The sequence below is a fragment of the Cololabis saira genome, chromosome 12, assembly GCF_033807715.1.
Source record: "Cololabis saira isolate AMF1-May2022 chromosome 12, fColSai1.1, whole genome shotgun sequence".
NCBI classification, from domain to species: Eukaryota; Metazoa; Chordata; class Actinopteri; order Beloniformes; family Belonidae; genus Cololabis; species Cololabis saira.
The window spans coordinates 15,343,772-15,353,002 of NC_084598.1; the positions used below are offsets into that span (position 1 = coordinate 15,343,772).

Genomic DNA, 9,231 nt, shown 5'->3' on the forward strand with positions numbered 1-9,231 from the left:
CACTCTACAGTGCTCCTAAAGCAGGGGTGTCAAACTCATTTTTCTTGGCGGGCCGGATTCGACCAATTTTTTTCTCGCGGGCCGCACCCTCAAAATAACAAAAACGGTGCGAACATTTTTTTTTCTTATTCTCTTTTTTTTACTATTGTTATCTAATCCAATATCAGTTTAGTTCATTTTAAAGGAAATATGCACTTTCCCAGTGCGCAAAAAGACGTCTAAACAACGTCTTTTTAAGGTCGCAGTTTGACGTCCCAGGAGGGTACAGGAATGTAACGCCAGACGTCTTTTTTTTACGTTCTTTTGACGTCGGGTATCAACGTCACCAGGACCTCCAGATAAGGGCCAATTCTAGTCCAAAACAGGTCATTAGGGACGTCTTCCTAACGTCTTTTTCGACATTGGAATGGACGTCTTTTTTTTTAACGTTCTTTTGACGTCGGGTATCAACGTCACCAGGACCTCCAAAACAGGTCATTAGGGACGTCTTTTTTCGACATTGGAATGGACCCCCCCTCCTTACCTCAGTAGTGCAGCCATTAAAGGGCTACTCTAACAGAACCATAATTTGCCCATTATCTACTCTGCCTCATGACTATGGATACCCTAAAACACTTTTTTAATTTCCAAAACACAATTTCAGATTCCGGGGACAGCAGCTGTTTGGATATGGCAACTAGCTACAATGTGGTTTCCATAACACCATTGTATGAAAATCAGCTGCTGTTCCCTGAATCTGAAATTGTGTTTGGAAATTTCAAAGTGTTTCAGGGCATTCATAGACATGGTGAGTAGATAATGGGCAAATTATGGTTCTACATTTGAGGAGTCCTTTTAATGTATTCTACCCAAAACTCCATTTGCTAAACGAGATCACCATAGACAAACAGGTCACCTCTTACCCATAGGCTGGTTAAATTAAGATTGACGATTTTCAAAGCAAAGAGTTAAACACAGTTTAACACCCAGCAATGGTGGCATTTTAAGAGAGTTCTTGAAAAGTAAGACTTGAACAGTAAACAAAGCCGATCTTCAGACAAATGCGACAATCTCACCCATACCAGACTGAAGTTCCTTGATGCTCCATGTATGCAAACAATACAAAATAGCATTTCATGACAATTATTTTGACTGCATTTTCAAAAGAAATCACAATTCAGTATAATCAAAATTCACTGCTTTTTAGAGAGCAATAAAATAGGAACATTTTTTTTCCATTTTTAAAACAGAGCATGCAATACAAAGTAAAATTCAAATAGTAACTGTGACAGCCTGGCTCTTACAGCCATGACAAGGAGGGAGACACACCATGATAAGGAATAAAAAAAATACGTTTATTAATAAGAAACGACAACTTAAATATGTCCAACAAAAGATTAAAAAACATGGGATGTGGATGTCAGTAAAGTAAGCATGAGGTGCATGTTGTGTGAGTGGAGAATGTAGATGTGTGTTGTAGGATGCAAAACGAAACAACAGGATAAAAAAGGAAACTAAGGCTGCCACATCACCGACCAGGTGCCTGCAAGTGAAGGAAGAGAGAGAGAGAGCATGAATAACCGGCGTTCTACTGAACATTCAGTAGAATTTTTTTTCCAAAGCATTACAATAATAAATATATTCAAAACTTTCCCATTTTAAATGGAGAACACAAATAAAAAATGGTAACAATCAGTAAAATCAAGATGTTACATAGTTTTAGTAACATTTATCATTCCAACACAATAAAAACACAGAAAAGCAACACTACAACCCTGTAACAGCTAAGGACTCAATAGAAATGATCCTCAAATACAAAAGCTCTCTGTTTATATATACATAGCATGCAGGACAGGCGAGGATGACTCCTTTCCAAACTGTATGGCAATGGGCTGCCCGATGTACTGTAAACATGCACCTGTGTGTGAGTGAGTGAGTGAGTGAGTGAGTGAGTGAGTGAGTGAGTGAGTGAGTGAGTGAGTGAGTGAGTGAGTGAGTGAGTGAGTGAGTGAGTGAGTGAGTGAGTGAGTGAGTGAGTGAGAGAGAGAGAGAGAGCAGTCCTCAGTGCAGAATTTGCTGTCAGGATCTAGGATAACCTCGCCTCACTGCTGACGCCTCTGTGGTGCATGCTTCAGATGGCCAGCGCTGGTTTGCTTGATGAGGTCTTCTGTTGCCGCCTTGTTGAACCGCATACCTCCTTCTGCAAGAGTAGAAGACAGTGACATTAAGAAATCTGCCATCAAATGAAAGGGTCGACATTATAGCTAAAAAGTCCTTAGAGCAGGAAAGTGTAAAAAGAGTCGCAGTCAGCATGGGAGAATGAATCAGAGGGTAGAAATCCATTTCTCTTTACAACTGAATGTTAGGTCAGTTCCATTCAGCTCTTCTTCCAGAAAAGACTTAGTGAAGTTCTGCAGAATGAGGTTGGGTCATTGTGGGCTCAATCATTATTTACACATAGTGGGAAAACATCCGACTGGGTTAAAGTATGTGGATGTGGGGATCCTTTTGAATAAATTTGGGATCATTTCTTTTTGTTTATTTTCTTGTTTTGGCCCTAAAGGAGAACCATCAGCTATTGTGGCTAAGGAAGTGATTCGTTTCTTGCATGAAACTGGACTGTACGGTCGGATCAAAAGATGCTTCAACCCTATTGACTAGACACATTTGCAGATTTGCAAAACTCACCATGCGTTCAAAGTTACTGTTGTCAATGAGATGCACTTCCTCCTCGTCAAACTGCTCCATGGTCTCCATCCTGACGATGTTACCGACGTGTGCAGATGTTTGTGGAGAATATTTTTTTCTGAAACACTGAAACAATCCCAAGATTATTACGATTAGAAACAATCGCAAGATTATTGAGATTTGAATACGACTCAAAAAGGAAAGATAATTAAATGTTAACCCATTGATGCCTGGTGCATGCCATGGAAAAAGGAAAAGACTGTTAGTAATACGTAATTATTTACAAATACCCATGCAAAACAGAAACATCATAAAAAATGACACAGTAATGCTTAGATGAATTATCTTTTTAACTGTACAGTTCTCTTTTTTTCTCAAGGTAAGTATTTTCATACATTTTTCACACATTTAATAAACCATGAATTATGGTATTTTTTTATCCGTTTACCAGATGAAATAAAATGAATTTCAACACTCTTTTTAACCATTGCACACGTTATGTATGAAATGAACTGAAAATAACAAAATGCACCTTTAACACACATTAAAATAATACATTCAAGACTTCAGAGTATCTGCCTCGTTATGAATTAACTTCTTTAGCAGGCTTTAACACACACCTCATAACAGTGCATCTCAGAATAAAACAGAAAATACACACACAGAGCAGCAAAATAAATAGCTAATAGATAATCCGAGCAAAATAATAGCTTTACCTCTTAACACACAGAGTGAAAAGTAGCCGTAAGTAAAATTTCGTAAAAAAAGTTTTTTACAAGTTCACCGGCATTTCATGCACACATGCATCATGTGGCTACTGCTGTTAGCATTCGCTAGCTAGCGCGAGCTAGCTCGCTCAGGTAACTCACCAGTCTCTGCCGAAAACAACTCACAGGTCTTCAAACACTTCTCCGCTTCCAGTAGGTATAGTTTCCAGAGTTTTTCTTTGCTCCTAAGTGAGTTAACAACTGCTATTTGTTTAATAGATTGTGACTTTCTTCTATATTTCGCATCTGCTCGTCATTGCTGCATGTCTGGGCGCATTCTCTCGCTCTCGCTCTAACTCTCGCGAGACCAGGTGGAACTCTCGCGAGAATAGGGTGGAATTACCATGAGAGCTACTTTCTCTCACAAATAATATTAAAATTGGGTGTGTGCAAAATAAATATAATTACAGATTAATAACCAAATGAGAGTTAATAAATAAAATAAACATTTTCAAAGAAACAATAATATTACCAGTCCCAATTTTCTACTGGGTTTTATAAATATATATATATATATATATATATATATATATATATATATATATATATATATATATATATATATATATATATATATATATATATATATATATATATATATATTCAACTATCGACTGGGTTACATAAACAATACAAGATATATTCTTCTTTAATCAAATACATTTCTTGCACCTGTTTTAGACGTCTGCATGACGTCACAAAAAATTACCCAACCAGAGGTTGGGTAAGATATTGAACTGCATATTGACGTCTTATGGACGTTCATATTTAGACGTCAAAGAATTGCACGTCTTATGGACGTTCATATTTAGACGTCAAGGAATTGCACGTCGTATGGACGTTCATATTTAGACGTCAAGGAATTGCACGTCGTATGGACGTTCATATTTAGACGTCAAAGTATTGCACGTCGTATGGACGTCTAGAAATGGTCTTCGACGGACCGACCAAATATAGACCAGATCTGCACGTCACCTGGACCTCCAATGTTTGCTGGGTTGTTTACACTCTAATTATGTAAAACATATTTCTTCAAGATCTTTTCTTGAAATTTCTCGTTTTTTTTTCAAATTATGTAAGATACTTTTAATATCATTTTACAAAGATAAACAGAAACAAGTATGTTTTTTTTTATATTTCGCTTTTTTATAGGAAATTTAATCCAAAGCAAAATCTTTCTTATTACATCCGAGAGTGATTCAGAGATTTTTCCAGTACAATTAAGTGTATTTATTTTTAAAAATTGGCGAGGATATTTACGCCAGTGTGCCGAAAAAGTCAGCACTTCTCTTTTAACTGTTTTACTTTGCCACTATCCTCGTATTCAAAACTGAAATTCTCCAAATAAATATCCTCTTATCATCTTTTTTAGAAGTGATATTTTTCCTGCGAAAATATATAATAGTAGTCAGTTAATAAAAATAAAAGACCGTCTACAAAGAAATAAAATCGGCAAATGCATTTTAGAAAACTAAAAAAATGTTGAAAACTAATCTCTTTGCGGAATAACGATGGATTTGTAGAAGAAATATATTATCGGATATGCTGCGTTTCATGGCAATTATTTATGCCTTCCTTTTAAGTAAATTACCATTTCGTTTTTTTTGCGTTGGAAACTTCTCGCGGGCCGCATGAAAACCTCTCTCGGGCCGCATGCGGCCCACGGGCCGCACATTTGACACCCCTGCCCTAAAGGGACTCAGATTTTTTTTATATATATAATAAGTTTTACGCGCGCGTGAAACGTTTACGTGCGCGCGTAAAGCCTAAATTATGGTTCCACGTTAAAACGACGCAGAGCGTACGCCGTAGCGTTACGCGGCGACGCGCACTTACGCCGTAGGCTCTGCGTTGGTGTAACGTGGAACCATAAATCAGCCTCAAAAGTTTCACGCGCGCACGTAAAACTTATTATATATATTAAAAAAATCTGTGTCCCTTTAGGGGCTCCGTACCTCTTGGCCTCCACCTTCAAATCACACCACTTCTTTTTTTTCTGCAACAGATCTGTTCGTGGCACTCACGGCGTTTAGCGCAGCAATGACGTGCTGCCACTCACTCGCTTTATTTTATACTATTTATATACCATTTATACTTTTACTGTGACCACCAAATAATGTCGTTTTCCTGGCCTCCACCTCATCCACAACATCTCGATCTCAGTCTCCGTGAAATTTAGTAGCACCGTGGCTCATTCATCCTGACGCGCAGCAGAAACAGGCTGCAGGCAGGCGCTGCGCATGCTCAGCAGGCTCATTTATATAAATACAATCATCATGTAGTTTGCATTGCCCATTTATAGTAGAAAGTGGGCGTGTAGAGGGCGGGGTATGAGGCGATTTTCACGTGCGCAACCTTCCAGATGGACTGTGATTTATTTGTTTTTAAACTTCTCTTTATTGAGGTTCTGACAGCATTACAAGTATCAGTTCAGCACTTTTATAGAACCACTTTTTTTTTTTTTTACCTCCCCAAAATTGAACATTTTAATGGGAGAACACAACTCAGCAGGACACACTAAACAGACATAATACCGTAAGGAAAACAAAAAAAAAAAAGACAAAACAAAACAAAAAGTAGTAGTGGGGCAGAGTAAGACAAATACGGAAATAATAAAAACTAGACAAAACAAAACACACACCATCAGACTGGCATAATGATGTCCGAATTGCTAGGGCATGCTGTAATTATTTCACATCATGTTAGCTAGGTAAACCAAAGTTCACTCCAAGGGAGTCCACTTTGTCCAGAACGGGCTGCCATATCTTGATAAATCCCTTGACATTGTCGTGGAGGGTATAGGTCAGTTTTTCCAGAGGGAGTACTCTCAGTACTTCCTTATACCAATCGTCCAGTGTCGGAGCATCCTTGGAAATCCAGAAAGTGAGTCTTCCTTGCTATGTACAAGAGTATTCCAATCAATTTAGCATTGTGGGCATTTCTTGCACTGTCTGCTTTAGCTGCTAAAACATACTGCAGGGGTGACAGTTCCAAATCGTATCCAACTAAAGTAACCACTTCATCCTTCACTTCTCCCCAGAACTTTTGTACCTTTACACATTTCCAAAACATATGTACATATGTGCCTACTTCAGTGTCACATTTAAGGCAGTTAGGAGAGGCCAGACCGAGTCTGCTCCTCAGTAGTGGTGTAAAATGGAGTTTATGTAATATTTTAAATTGTCTCTCTCTATCAGCATTACAGCTCAGAATAGTGAGTGTATTTCTTATAACCGCTGCCCAGTCATCCTCATCTATCTCACAATCCATATCACTCTGCCATTGCCTACGGATGTGATCAGTAGAGTAATTAGAATTTAGGCCAAAGGTTTCATAAACATGAGAGATAAATCTTTGCGGAATGGATTGTTTAAGAATATTTTCCAAAAAAGGCTCATTTGGGGCATGTATTTTTTTTGGTATATAATGTCGGACTTTGATTTATAAAGCGACCATTGCGTGCAAGTGGTGCACACGGTTTTATAAATCCGGATTTTTTTGTGCGCACGCCATTTTCAGCTTTTGGGCGCACGTACACTTTTAGTATGGATCCTACGCACTCTTTTATAAATGAGGCCCCAGGATCTTACTCTACCGACCACCAGGGTCTGGATCCCTACCTGCAGTTCCTCTAATATCCACTAGGGTCTGGATCCATTGACCTCCATTTTAAAATGTCAAACTTTACAGCAGAAATAAACATATTTACAATCGCTACAATAAAGTTTTAGTCTCCATCATGAGATTTCACATCCATGGGTACGAGAGATTTATATGTACGTCATCAGGTGGCTCTCGTAATAGCTGGTTGTCGCCTCTTGAGCTGTGTGGTACTGCTCTGTCCGGACTTCTGAGCCGTGAATAAAAACCAGACAGAAACTGTTACTCTGATTTCAAAGACTGTGATTGATGGCTGGCTGTTACATTAAGTTGTATTCAGCAGATTATTTTATCTAAAGTGACTTACAGAAAGAGGAACACAGTTAAAAACAAAGCAGAGGGAAACTTGCAGTATGCCACAAGTGTATTTCTAAAGGAAAAAAGGTAATTATAAAGTGTGAACACAGTTAAATGTACAGAGAACCACCTTAAATAGAGACCTTTGAAGGAGAGTGGTGTTAGAGTCTGTTAGGTCTGTTAGGCAGTGATGAGAGGAGATGAAGATGGAGAAGCTGTGTCTTCATGAGCTTCTTAAAGAAAGAGAGGACACCCTGCAGCTGTGAGATGGATCCACCAGCATAGAGCCACCAGCTAGAACCATCTGCACTGATACCCCTTTTCCACCAAACCGGTTCCAGGGCTGGTTCTGGGCCAGTGATGGTGCTGGTTCACACCTCGTTCAACTTGCAAACCAGTTGAGATGGGATTTGATTTTTCATCATCATCATTACGTCACTGTAAATGTCAGTTATGTCGCTGCATTTGCATTGGCACAAAAATTGAAGCAACAACAACGTATTTGCTCTAATACAGACTTGGTCCACGTAGCACCCTCCGTGGATCATACCGCTAAAAGGCTGTCCCTTCAACAAACCAATGCTGCTTTGCTGTATCCATATTAATTTGTTGCTTATTTGAAAATGACGCCCTCTCACAGTCTTGCTATTGCCGTTGGTGTTAATAACTCTGCCCCCTCTGCTTACGTAAGCAGTTATTTCCTCTAGCCTAGCAAAGAGTTTGTGCTACCTTGGAACCGTTTTTTCTGGCCCGGAGCCAGTTCTTTGTCCGTGGAAAAAGAAAGCTGGTTCCAAACTCAGCACTTGCCCAGAACCAGCCCTGGAACCGGTTTGGTGGAAAAGGGGTATGAGAACATCGTATTAGTCCTGCCAGAGGACGTTCCTGTCAGGAGCACCAGGCGCCGTGGAGTGGGAGTTGAGAACGGTGGAAGCCTACCCAGATGTCACTCTGTAGGACATCGGAAGTCAGTTCTGTTTGACTGTAGCTGTCACTGGTTGTTGGAGCAGGTTAATAAGCAACCAGACACACAACAACGTCCTGGAGCATCTGTAGCGGTTTCGCAGTACCAAGACCAGCCAGTAGGCTATCAATGATGACCCAACATTTAAAAATAATTCGTAAGTTAAAAATAACATGTTTTTGTGCTGTTCATTCCCTAACTTCTCGAGGTGGTGGCAGGAACAGCCAGGCCACCCTGCACGCTGGTCTAGACTCTTTTGGAGCAACCAACATTGCCCAGACCTCCACTGAGACCCAGCTCGGGACTCGTTAACATGCTGCAGCAGAGAAATAAATGAACTTCACTGGAGATTAAAGTTGATTTGATTGAGGTTCAGTGTGTGTGTGTGTGTGTGTGTGTGTGTGTGTGTGCTTAAAGCCCTGACTCAGGCTGTGCTGCCAGTCAATCCAAACAGCTGCCTAGTCAGCATCCAAAGGTGGCTCACACACACACACACACACACACACACACACACACACACACACACACACACACACACACACACACACACACACACACACACACACACACACACACACACACACACACACACACACGCACAAGCACGACACTGTCGATAAACTGCTTTCCTGGAAACTTAAACTCCACTTAAACATAATTCTAATCTGAACCCTAAAACCAAATATTAACAATTATATATATATATATATATATATATATATATATATATATATATATATATATATATATATATATATATATATATATGGGTATACAGTATATCTGCTCCCATATAGATGGCCTCACTTTCCTCTTATTATATGAATCAAATGTGTCTTCATCTAGGTTGAGGTGAACTGTAACAAAGTTCTTACTGTA

The 9,231-nt window shown here is 39.4% G+C and overlaps 1 long non-coding RNA gene across 1 annotated transcript; it reads right to left on the reverse strand.

The window, feature by feature from the left end:
- Nucleotides 1-1,313: 1,313 nt before the first annotated feature.
- On the reverse strand, nt 1,314-3,731 carry LOC133456321 (uncharacterized). The gene is made up of 4 exons (XR_009783790.1): nt 3,537-3,731; nt 2,668-2,793; nt 2,076-2,179; nt 1,314-1,522 (listed from the first exon to the last, which is right to left on the reverse strand). It is a non-coding gene; the product is annotated as an uncharacterized LOC133456321 (long non-coding RNA).
- Between the last annotated feature and the right edge of the window lie 5,500 nt (nt 3,732-9,231).